This window comes from Palaemon carinicauda, chromosome 15 (genome assembly GCF_036898095.1).
Source record: "Palaemon carinicauda isolate YSFRI2023 chromosome 15, ASM3689809v2, whole genome shotgun sequence".
Classification (NCBI taxonomy): Eukaryota; Metazoa; Arthropoda; class Malacostraca; order Decapoda; family Palaemonidae; genus Palaemon; species Palaemon carinicauda.
The window spans coordinates 70,032,265-70,045,645 of record NC_090739.1 but is presented as its reverse complement, the minus strand read 5'-3'; the positions used below and the strand labels follow the sequence as shown (position 1 = coordinate 70,045,645).

Below are 13,381 nucleotides of genomic sequence, written 5' to 3'. Positions count from 1 at the left end.
CACATGGCCCACCAACTGCCCCACAAGCATTCGCTCGACCCTTTTAAAACTCGCTACCTGACGGACGAAGAATTCTGCCACAGCGAAGGGACACCAGCAAATTACGAAGATGCTCCCGAGGAATTTTTTCGTTGAATTTAATTTCGTTGATTATGGAAAACTATTTAGTGTAACCATTTGGGTATAAAGAAAAAGTTTTTCCTTTCTCACTCTTTCTCTTCCGAGGCAAGAAGCCACATTTCTTTATGAAAAGTCACTTTCTGCCCACAGTTAAATGAGACGAACGAAGAGGGGGGAAAATGAGAGAAGGACCTTTACCCAAATTTTTATCTCGGGAATTCCGGTCGTCACTTATAAGATCTTAATGAATATATTTTTAGTATATCGAATAATTTCATCGTTCGTGATATGAGTATTGACTTATCGAGATTAGGATGTAGGAAAATATTGAGGTGACTTATCAAGATAAATATAAATAGGATATAGGTTTCTACAGTTCCTTTTCCCATTAATGCGTATAAATTTATCTATGTAGAAATATCTCTTCAAACCACAATAGATTTGATTTTTATTTTATCATACATCAACTTATGGTCACACGTTCTGATTTAGGCTACTCTGGTACTTTTATCATTAAAAAGGAGAGCTTATCCAGCCCCACGAGTTGGAGCTACTCCGGTTCTGAAAGCTTAACCTATAAAGTGAAACTATTTAAATGACCTAACAGTCGAAACAAACAGAAATTATACTGAATTAAATCCATTCAGAAATTCTTGTGGTAAGATATCCCCGTAAATTCTCATATAAAAAAATCATACGAAAAGTCCTGCGGAATGTAACGGATGAAAAGTCGTGCGCACCCAAACCTATGAACATTCCTCCGGGTGAAAATATTCTTCGGTAATAAAACTTTTCAAAATGACCATCGGCTGAAACGTTTCGAAGTTCTTGAGGTAAGCCAATGAAAATAGTTTTCCTTCCACAAAATCTATATTAAAACTACGTCAAATTGAGCGTTGCGATTTAATTATAAGATTATATTTGATAAACTAAAATTTTTTTATATTAAAATCATCTGAAAATATAGATAAAAGTTACCTAAAATTCCACTAAAATAAATTTCTCTTTGTTTTAAAATGATTGTAGACTTATTCCTAGTTTAAAACATCTATTTCATCAAAGAAACTTAACCAAGAAATAACGTTAGAAATATTCTACGTTCTTCTGGCTAAAACATCTTAAATTTCCCTTGTTCTCAAAATGTTAGGAATTCTAAAACAGGCATTCCATAAAACTAATTAAAATAGTTAGTACTAGAAATTTTCATATAACGAGATCCCATTTTAATATTCTTCCTGATAAGGTCGTAATCAAAATATATCTGACCCACTAGCTGATGTTTCCTCATTTCACGGTGCTAATTGAAAGTAAACTACTGGTGCCTCTAAATCCAAAATAATTGCGATTCTAAAAATTTAGAATAAGTTATTGAAAACAAATATATATAGTGAACAAAATGATATTAAGAAAAGTAAAATGACCTTCCTGTGAAAAGAAAGGTATTTAATCAGATGGTGGTCCTACCAGAATTACCTTATGCATCAGAAACTTAAAGCCTTACTAAAGCCTTAGAACATAGGCTGGTTACAACTCAAACAGCTATGGAAAGAATAATGATGGGATTAACACTCAAGAGACAGAGAAAGAGCAACATGGATACAAAAGCAAACTAAAGTAGAGGATATTTTCACAACAGGTAAGAAAAATAAATGGACATGGGAAGGACATATAATGAGAATGAGAGATAATAGATGGACATTATGAATAACATAACGGGTTTCTAGAGAATGAAAAAGAAGCAGGGAAAGGAAGAGAAGACGATGGATTGTCGAAGAAAGAAAATTTGCCGGTATAAACTTGCATAAAAAGACTATAAACAGATGGGAGTGGAAGGATACTTCAGAGGCCCTTGTCTAGCAGTGGACTAGTAACGGGTGATGATAATGATGAATTGTACAAACATATATACATACATACATATATATATACATATATATATATATATATATATATATATATATATATACGTATATATATATATACATACATATATATATATATATATATATATATATATATATATATATATATATGTGTATATATATACAGTATTTATATATATATATGTGTGTGTGTGTGCGTGTGTAAATTATATATGAATTATACATATATGTTTTTTGTGTGCGAGGAGCATCTCTTTTGCCTTCAAGACTTCACCTGTTCATAATAAAAGAATAAAAAGCTCGATATAAAATAGAAATTTAAAATAATGTATTTTCTCTCACGTGTTTCCTTCCTCTTGACTAGATATATCTGGATAAATGAACAGCAAGTAATCAATATTTCTTCTTAGGTCATATAGAGCAAACACCATATGTTACACGTTGAAGACCTGTAAAACCAGTCCACTGCTTTTATTGCTAGTGGACCTTTGGGTGAGCAATTTCTTGATAATATATATATGTTAGCAGCAGCGTCAAGACAACAAACCTTATAACGTTTATGGGCGGGGGGATATTCCAATTTAGAAAATAAGTAAAAATCCTCCAGTCAGGCAAAAATGAATGTATAAGGCAATTCAACATATAAACTATTTGAAAAATCCTCCTATCAGAAACGATAAATAAAAATGTCGCCAAGTGGAAAAATAAAAAATCTATAAAATTGTCAAAAGAATCGCCTTTTAGTCTAATATGCACATTATATGCATCTAAAAATTACTAGAAAATATAAACCTATTAACATTCCAATCGTCTTAATACTATCGATCCAAAAGCGCTCGACAGTCTAGGAAGAACTGCAAATTTGATATAATAACGATTCTGACCAGATTCTGGTCTAGACTGTTTTCAAAGGCTCATCGAAAGACAAGATATTAAGTTAATATATGTGTAATATCTGCAGTCATATACTGTTGACGATTTTCTAGTGAACAAGCTGTCAAATATAACAATTACTATTAACAGTTAACTTTTGCTTTATGATAAATTAACAAAGAATAGCTTGCAATTTATCATTCATATTTTTCCCGTTGCTACGTGTATCAAAGGTTCTGAATTTCAAAGCTCCTTTATTCGAATAAGCTTATTAGGTTTAATTATGAAGTCTCTATGATCTAATCATAACAATTCCCCATAATATCAAGATGCTTTTATTCATTTTCAAATACATTAACCCGAGCATTAATCGTTCCCTGTTTTACTAAACACTTATATACGCGTAAAGAAAAATAAAATGTAATAAAGAAAGAAATGATTCCTTGTGAAGATATATGAACACGTTCACAATGAAATAACGACCAAAGACACCAAAAAAGAAATATAATTACATATATAGTAAATATAATAAAGATAAAATTACTATATAATCCTTACGAAAAAAAACAATTATTCAAATTGCCTTTTAATTCATACATGATCGTCTTGAAACCCCATTTCTATACATTTCTAGTAGACCGGTTCTGTTTTTGCGATACTAAATTCTCTCCATGTTGTCACCCATTTTCTTTCACCATAGATTCTTATGGTACGCACGTAAGCTAAAATTGTATTTTCATGTATACAAATTCTTCTACTATAAGGACTTATACACGAGGAAGAGATAAGGATAGGAAAAGTAACTATTAATGCCCTTTTCTATGCTATGTAAAATAATGTTTGATGAATCGGGATTAACGAATTTGGATTTCTAATTATTTTTGTACTTCAAAGAAGACAGATTAGCGGTAACATTAGTTTAGCAAGATTTAAACCAGTGTCTTGGCTGACTATTAAAATTTATTATACCCAACAATCATTACTAACTATTTTGTACAAAAATCATCATGGCTTTTACCATCTGACGATTGCCATCGCGAGATTTAACGGTACCGGATTACTAGAGGTATTCAAGCGTTCGTTTTAAAATGCGGTCGTAGCTAATCCTATACACAATAATGAAAAGAGAGATTTGAGAGATTAGCCCTGGAGAGAAAATGGGAACATCCTTCCGGAAAATTTAAGTATGCCTCTTATAGAGATATGAAATGACCTCGAAGACAATTGACGAGTTTTCTCGTTTACGGCCGATAGGACAGGAAAGGCCGCGACCACGGTTAGGACAGATTGACACAGATAATACCCTCACGGACTGGAAAGGGGTACTCATCTTATAGTCCTAACTCTTTATCTCTCTACAGTATCTATCTGCTTCAGGTCCATGTAAAAGTACCAATTTAGGGAGTGTATGTATGTGGGCTTGTGAATTGTCAAGTAGCTGCACACACACACACAAATAAAAACATAAATACACACAGACATTATAATCATATATTATATAGAGGTAGAATATATATATATATATATATATATACAGTATATATAAATATATATATATATATATATATATACATATATATATATGTTCTACCTCATACTGGGATCGAATCCAATTATTCCCACACAATATATATATATATATATATATACTGTATATATACATATATACGTATATATATATACATATATACGTATATATATATATATATATATATACAGTATATATATATATATATACAGTATATATATACTGTATATATATACATATATATATATGCATATATATAAATTTCTACCTCATAATGGCATCGAACCCTAGTATTCATATACTGTATATATATATATATATATACATATATATATATCCATACATACATACATACATACACACACTCATATATACATATATATTATATATATATACATACACATTATATATATATATATATATATATATACTGTATAGATATGTTTTTTTGCAATTCCTCCCATGGTTCACTAAAGATATTCACCACTGATGTTAATTCCTACATTTACCTAATCTAAATTTTAAAAAAATTTCTTCTAGGCATGCTGTGAATAATTTAGTAGAGATGGGGTCTCCCTGTCTAAGTCCTTTCTTATTAGGAATTTTCTCACTACCATTGTGATGTTTTAGGATTGTTGTACAACCGATATAAATATTCCTTCAAATGTCCTAACATAAGATTCATCTATTCGTTTCTTTTGAAGGGCTTTCATTACTGCTAAGGTTTTGACAGCCACAATAGCTTTCTCATAATCTAAAAATGCTACACATACAGGTTTGTTATAATCAGTTGATTTTTCCATTAGCTAGTTAATTGTAAGGACATGATCAGTTGTTGAATACCTGCTTCTAATACGTGCCTGCTCTCTTCGTTGATTAAAGTACAGTTGTCTTTTTATTAAGCCGAATAGGATTTTTATAAATATATTAAATATTAGGGAGAGTAAACTTAATGGGCAGTAATTATTTTCAGACTATTACTATTCTCCTCCATCTATTATATAACATAGGAGGAATTACAAAGATGGTAGAAGATTTGAACAGAGGAAGCAGAAATATAGAACTGAAAATTAATAAAAGTAAAACTATCATAATGATCAATGAAAATGAAGAGACAACAAAAAATGGTTATAGATGAACTTCTAGATATTGTTAATGATTATGCATACTTAGGACAGACAGTAAAAGTCGTCCCAGGATATAAGACCGAAATTAAAAGAAGGTTAAGCATGGGGTGGAGAGCTTTTGGTAAACAAAATGAGATTATGAAATGTAAAATGCCACTCTCTCTAAAAAGAAATGTATTTAATTAAATGACCCTATTAGTATTATCTTATGCACCAGACACTTAGAGCCTTACTAAAGCCTTAGAACATGAGCTAGTTACAACTCGAGGAGCTATGGAAAGAATAATGATGGAATAACAATAAGAGACAGAAAAAGAGCAACATGGATACGAGAGCAAACTGAAGTAGAGAGTATCCTAATAACATGTAAGGAAAATAAATGACATGGGGAGGACATATAATTAGAATGTTAGATAATAGATGGACGAAAAGTAACAGAACAGGTCCCTAGAGATTGCAAACGAAACAAGGGAAAGTCGAGAAGGCTGTGGATTGACGAACCAAGAAAATTTTGAAGGTATAGACTGGCATAGAAACACCACGAACAGGCGTAAGTGGAAGGACATGACAGAAGTCTTTGTTCCTTTTTTATAAAATAAGGTGCTCATGATTTTTAGATTGTTTTTTGACCGCAAATTCTCAAAGCATGTCTCCCCTGTCATTCCTTGTGCCTACTCCAAATCTACCTACAGCTGATTCTTCTCTCTTCTTTTGACCTCCTTTAGCATTGAAATCTCCCGAATTAAATGTAAATTGGGTCTTGTCTCTTTTCATACATAAATCCAGATCTTCACACATACACAGACACATGCATATATATATATATATATATATAATATATATATATATATATATATAATGTGTGTATGTGTATCTGAATACTTACTGGTCTCATATTTTCAAAATATTTGAAAACAGAATATACCGATCATGATTTAAATGGTATTTTAATTATCCTAGCAATTATATCATCCTCACCATCATTATCAGTCGTTGATAGACCACAGCAGGACAAATGCCTCGCATATGTCCTTTCACTCCAGTCTGTTTATGGTCATTATAGAAACAATATATACCTATATATATATATATATATATATATATATATATATATATATATATGTATGTGTGTATATATATATATATATATATATGCGTTTGTGTGTGAATAAACTGTATATACGTATACTTACATTATACATAATAATTGTCGCGAACGAATTGAGTGACCCTATGTAAAGCACCAAAATTTTTTTAAGATAACTAACCCCACCTCATAGGCTGGCTGGTTATTCCTTTTCACTGCAGAGTTCCGAGAGAGGGCGGGGGTGGAGGAAGCTAATATTTTCGGTAGCGGGGCCAATAACTCCTATACTAATACAGATATACATGTGAAATTTTCAGGGATTGTTAGGATATATATAACCTTCGTCTCTGTCAAATATTTTGTTCATACCTGCTATAGACATGCCCTTGTGGTAATTTTACAAAAATTACCACTTTAGCTAAAAAATCCGTGTGGGGCAATAAACTCCTCCTAAAGTTTTACAGATATCCAAATGATTTTCACAAGGTTCATCGGGGGTTAAGTGAACTACTTTTATTTAAATTTTCATATCGATACAAGTCATAGAAAAGTCACAGCAGCTCTTTTTCGGTATGGTCGGGATGCTGATTTTCGGCGGCGACGTAAATTTCTACTAGACTAATTCACATATCTAAAAGAAATTTTCAGGGATTCATCGGACAGACATTTACTTCGTCTATGCCAATTTTAATACTGTATCTACTGTGAAAACACCTATAGGAGTTTTTTTTATGCATGGAAAGGTTATTTTCGGCACCGTAGTAAATGGCTCCTAAAGTAATTTACATATCCAAATGGAAATTTCCGGGATTGATATTAAACATATTTTCTTTGACCTTGCCAATTTTCATTTTAATATCTGAAGTAGTTTTACCTAATTATATGAGTTTTATTTCGAATGATTTCTATCAAAACCTTTGTAGTTCAGGTGACAACTGGCTTTCATTAAAAAAGTATAAGAAAAATCAATTAGCGTGATAGTGAGCGACATTCAACGAGGGAAACTACACGTTCCAAACATAATACCCGTCCCAAGTTGCACCTATCTAGTAAATATATATAAATGAAAGCTGTATACCAAACATATTTCCTATAAAACGATTTTCAATGATACGAAGCGAAAGTAAACTATTGTACATCGTTCTCGAAATATACACAACATACAGCTGATTTTATATACAAACTGATACATGTGACAAATATTAGAGATTACCATGATGAAGACAGGCTAAACTATAATATATAACCCATTCGGAGGGCCTATAAGATCCTGGATTCGGGCATGATACCAAGTTTTCGAAGGGAATTATAATCAGACTTACTCTGCATCAAAACCTAGTTTGAGTATGCATTTAACGAGTATGATTATCAACGAGACACTTCATAACAGTGTAAAGACAAATTTGAGTAAACTAAAACATATACCAAGGTGCAATTTTTGGGTTGTCTTTTATACGAGAGACCAGTCACTGTTTAAGTCGTGATATTACAACAGCACAAGAGGGAAAGAGGGTGCTTTAACCTCTATACCTAGGATAGTAGCATCGCATTTCAGCATCTGAAAGCTTAACAGGAAGACTAGCAACTGCAACTTTTGCGACACAAATGCAGCTGTAAGATATTGTTGCACACAAGAAGATATGCAAGACTAGATTAGTAAAAAACCAAAACGATGTCTAAAAACAACAGCAAAATTATCAGAAAAATCACAGTGAAGTTAGTCCTCATAGAAGTACAACTACCTGGATTAGGTAAAATAGCAGTGTTTCCTTTAATATTCAATATATTCTGTGTAAATTAATCATGTCAAAACTGACTCTAAAATACTAACAATCGCAACACCGCATTTACACGAAATAAAGGTTTTAGCACTTACCTTATCTGCAGTTCCTTCATGACCCCTTCTTTGGGATGATCTAGATCGAGGATCTTTTATGCCTTATAATTCAAGTGAGCACGACCTAAAAACAACACAAAAGAATATTGTTGTCAAGCATAATCAATTTTACTGTTATTACTTTTTCATTTAAATCACGGTCGTAGGTATTATATATTTAGCAGGTAGTAGGTTTGCCAAGGCACCTACTACTCATTGAGATACTACTGTAAGAGTTATAGGGTCCTTTAAGTAGTCAGATAGCAAAACATTTTCCTTAGCCTACATATACACCAAAAAGTCTGGCCTAATCGTTACACATTCTTGTCTTTCCTCATACACCTGACAACACAAAGCAAGTGGAACAATACTTCACTCAAAAGGTTAACTTCTATAATTGCTCAGTGGCTACTTTCCACTTGGTTTGGGTAGAATAGACTTTGGCTACGGTAATCAACTAAGGACCTCTTCTTAGAGAGGGACACTAAAATCAAACCAATGTTCTACAGTCTTGAGTAGTGTCATGGTTTTCCACTATCTTGAGTTAAGAGTTCTCTTGCTTGATGGTACTCTCAGGCACACTATTCTATGATTTCTCTTGGTTTTTAAGTGTTGGTCAGGCTTAATAAAAGGGCAAAGGATGCCTTTTCCCTATCCGTTTTTTTTTCTTTAATCTTCCTTTGTACCATTTGTTTTCAAAACCATCGTTACTGTCCTTGCTTCATTTGAAGTGGCTATCCTGGAGGGTATTGTACAAAGCCTTCTATGCTGTATCTGCTCCACCATGTTGACTAATTTTATCAAACGTTTTGCCTTCTATTTATAAAATGCACTTTTATTTTCTCTGCATTAATTGTATAACATATTGATTTCGTTATCTTTAAATGATAAGTCCGTTTTCGTTGCTTTTGATTCTTTTTCTGCCTGGAGATGCTAGAAAAAAAATCCATGACTAGTGCGTCCTAGACTTTGTTCGTCTAATGTATTGCATATTCGTGGACTACATTGTAATATTAAAGACCTTACAGTTGCCTCTAGGCAGTATGATGTTTTACTATGCTCTAAAACTTTGGCTTTTTAACTGCGGCACTTATATGAGCTACTCATTCCAGGGTTTAAGAAATCAATAACTTTGAAATGGGATGGCATTCCTAGGACATGGGGAACGACGGTTTATATTAGGACTGAGTACCCTGCTTCTCGTAAGTGGATATGAGTTTCGCGTCATAAAATTTTGTGGCAGGCATAACAGCTTTTAATCGTCTTCTATCTATCGGATTCCAGACATGATGGACTATCTTTGATTCTCTTCTCACCACTACGGCTAAGATACAAGATTATGATAGACCTCTTTTGCTCTTGTTGGTTTTTTCAATGCTCACCATAGGGAGTGGTTAAATTGTTTCTCCTACATATTGTCATGGCCAAGCTTTGAACTTTGACTCTCAATCAGGCTGGGAGCTAATAATAAATGAGAATATACACCGATTTTGATGTTATAACAAGCAAGGTTGGTCCTCCAGTTGGAGCATCTGATCATGCCTGGTATTTTTCCGAAGTTAGCAAGAAGAGGTTCTTTATACATTTGTTGGAGAACTGGTATTATTACTCCGAATTGATAATGTTATTCCATTTGATAAATGTGTTTGTGGCAGCTTTAGCCCTGGTAATTAATTCCTAATGCCCATAACTTCCATGTTATCTAAAGTATTTGAACATTTTTTTGCAAAACGTCTAATTAGGTATGCTAAATTTTATCACCTGTTTCCTAATTTGCAGTTTGGCATTCGCAAAGGTCTTGGAGTATGTAATGCCCATTAACAACTCTCTGCTATCTATTACTGAAAAAACCAATGACGATGTTAAGAGAACACCCACCTACACTCATCTGTTTAAATTTGAAAACAAAGGCCTCATGAATAACATGGTCAAAAGCAGCACTAAAATCAAGGCCTATCATACGAATTTCCTAACCTCAATCAAGGGATTTCTGTGCAACGTTGGAAACTTGAATGTAACCTTATGGTTGCTGTGTTCCTTAACAGAGATCTATCTCAAATTAGTGAATGGTGTAAATTATGGGGTACGAAGTTGAATATTAACAAAATTCAAAGTATGATTGTGGGTAGACCAAGGATACCGGCTCCTCAACATCTATACCTTTGCATTGATAATGACTCTTCAACTATATACAATTCTTTTAAAATTTTGAGTGATTCTGAATAGCAACTTAAATTTTACGAAGCACATTTGTGTGTTTCTTCTTCAATTGCACAAAAAAAAAAATGGTTTACTAAGAAAGTTTTTAAAGATGTTCGACAATCAGTCTATCCTGAAGCAAGGATTTAATTCTTTCATTCAACTTGTTTTTAGTATTTTTCTCGTGTTTGATCTTCAGATGCTGACTAATCTTAATTTACTTAATATAAATTTGCGGATTATTAAATTCCTTATTCCTAATCTGGATATCAATGGCTGGCACCATCGTTCAGTTAATTCTTTATACATGTTTCATAAGATTTATCATAATTCAGTTCATCTATTGCATTCAAATCTTCCCAGACTACCATTCTGTACGTAGTGTAGGTATGCAGTTAATTCTGCCATGAGTTGTCCATCATAAAGCTCAATACTACACATTAATCTATTAGTTTTATTCCCGTCGTGACCAGATTGTAGAATGATTTTCCTAATTTGGCGGTGGAACTCCAAAATTTCAAGTAGCATTCTGCTTTTTCAACCTGAGTTGCAGCTTGGCTTATAATAATAATAATAATAATAATAATAATAATAATAATAATAATAATAATAATAATAATAATAATAAAACACTTATTAAACATCACCGTTTTGCTAAGCGGTGGTCTACCACAGAGAGAGAGAGAGAGAGAGAGAGAGAGAGAGAGAGAGAGAGAGAGAGAGAGAGAGAGAGAGAGAGAGAGAGATTAATGTCTCATTAATAACTTTGAAGCCATTTGCGAAGGAATAAAATCCCTCTGATTCCGTATTAACCAAAAGACGATACCTCAAAAAGGCTAATTAAAGTATGTTATCAAGTTAAAATTCTTAGCCGCACCCCATTTTACTGAAGAACAAAGAATAAAATAACATCAACAACGACGACTTCCCTACCATAAAAGCTTAATTGGTTTGGGAAATCTATTCAAAATTATGAACTTGTATAAGTCACCCATATAGATACCTTTTTCTTTAGGACGGCTAAGCATTCGTTTTCTTTACTACTCTTCAAGGGGTGGCTGTGCGTTTCTCTAATCCTATAACTATTAGGAACGCTGTGTTAAGGGACCAAATCTCTGATTATTATAATATATACATATGTCTCAGTTTTTAGTTGTCAACGTTTCTATACAATCATTATTTGAGACAATTTAAAGCGTTGTTATTATTGTTCACTGGTTGTATATACAGTAGCTTCTTTGTAAACTTCGTGTTAAAATTGTATTTGCTTCTGAAACCATTTACATTACACAAATGAAAAATCATTGTTTTTCCTAAGACATAGAGGGCCATTTTAAACACAATCACCATCCAATTGAGAAATAACACTACCTTTGTAGGTAAACCAACTTTTATAATCAAAGTCAACACTTCCTTAAAACATATTTGAAGAGAAATAAACATAATATTGGCAACTATTTCTGTTGACAAACTCAGAATATTTTTTAAACAAATACAAACCCTTATATTGAAACAATCTTACTACCTATGTACTGTACGCATATCAACTATAAAATTTCCATATTAGAACTGTCCAGAGACAGCTCTTTCTAAAGAAATAAAACACCCTATTGTCAAAATCTCACCGGTTTGAGTAGAAAAAAAAAATATAATACGGCTGGATTAAGACAAATAAATAAAATTGTTAAAAAAAATTACTTCTACACACAAATAAATAGTGCAATATGCCCAGCTTTACTACTTCTATACAATACAAACTCTTACTATAACTAAACCACATTACAATGTAAGATTCTAAGACACCAAAGGCCATTTCTCAACTAATAAACACGGCCCACTGCAAAAATAAGAAGGCAAATAATAACCATCCTATCAACATCACACTACTACAACTGACTAACCATTGACATTTATAAATCTAGATTCCTGAGGGAGACATTCATCTTTAAATAAAAACGCACTATCCTAATGACAAGTAACATAGCGTCTGCAAGCTAATAAATTATTACATTTCCAGATTTAAAATCTTAATACAAATAAAAAACATCTTATTGACAAAATTACAATGCTTCTATTACTAGGTAATTATAATTTTAATATATCCAGACTTTCCTTAATAAATAAAAACCAGTCTATCCAAGAAAATTTCAGTGCTTTTGCAAACATACGATTTTAAATATTTCTAAATTTAATGCCATAAAAAGGGACAATTTATAATTAACAACAACTATACTATTGATAGAATTACACTGCTACTGTAATCGAATACTACTACATGGGCACTTGACAGAGTAAATGATTCACAATTGAATGCCATAAACCAAATTTTAATATTCTCAGTTTTACATGCTAAGACTTATAAAATAATATAGTGAAAAACTAACATTACATAACATTCCCTAATATAAAACAATACAGCCATTTCCAAAACGAAAATAAAAAGTCCTATCGGTAAAATTTAACTGGTTCTGTAGACAAAGCAATATCACCAGATTATAACCTGATGCAGATGGTAATTTCTAAGCAAATACAAACACTTCTACCAAACCAAATATCAATGCTTAAAAAATTATTTTCTTTTATTTAATATCTCAAGACAGAATTCAATATCTAAACAAATAGAAAACAAACAATTGATGGAAATCACCTCGCTTCTGTAGACAAACCAATTGAATTATTCTACAAATC

General features: G+C 32.2%; 1 long non-coding RNA gene across 1 annotated transcript in view; it reads right to left on the bottom strand.

The window, feature by feature from the left end:
- The window catches only part of LOC137654309 (uncharacterized), a 108,578-nt gene that overhangs the window by 46,350 nt on the left and 48,847 nt on the right, over window positions 1-13,381 (bottom strand). The window contains exon 2 of the long non-coding RNA XR_011046586.1: window positions 8,495-8,579. This is a non-coding gene — a long non-coding RNA (uncharacterized lncRNA). The remainder of the gene's footprint in view (window positions 1-8,494; window positions 8,580-13,381) is intronic.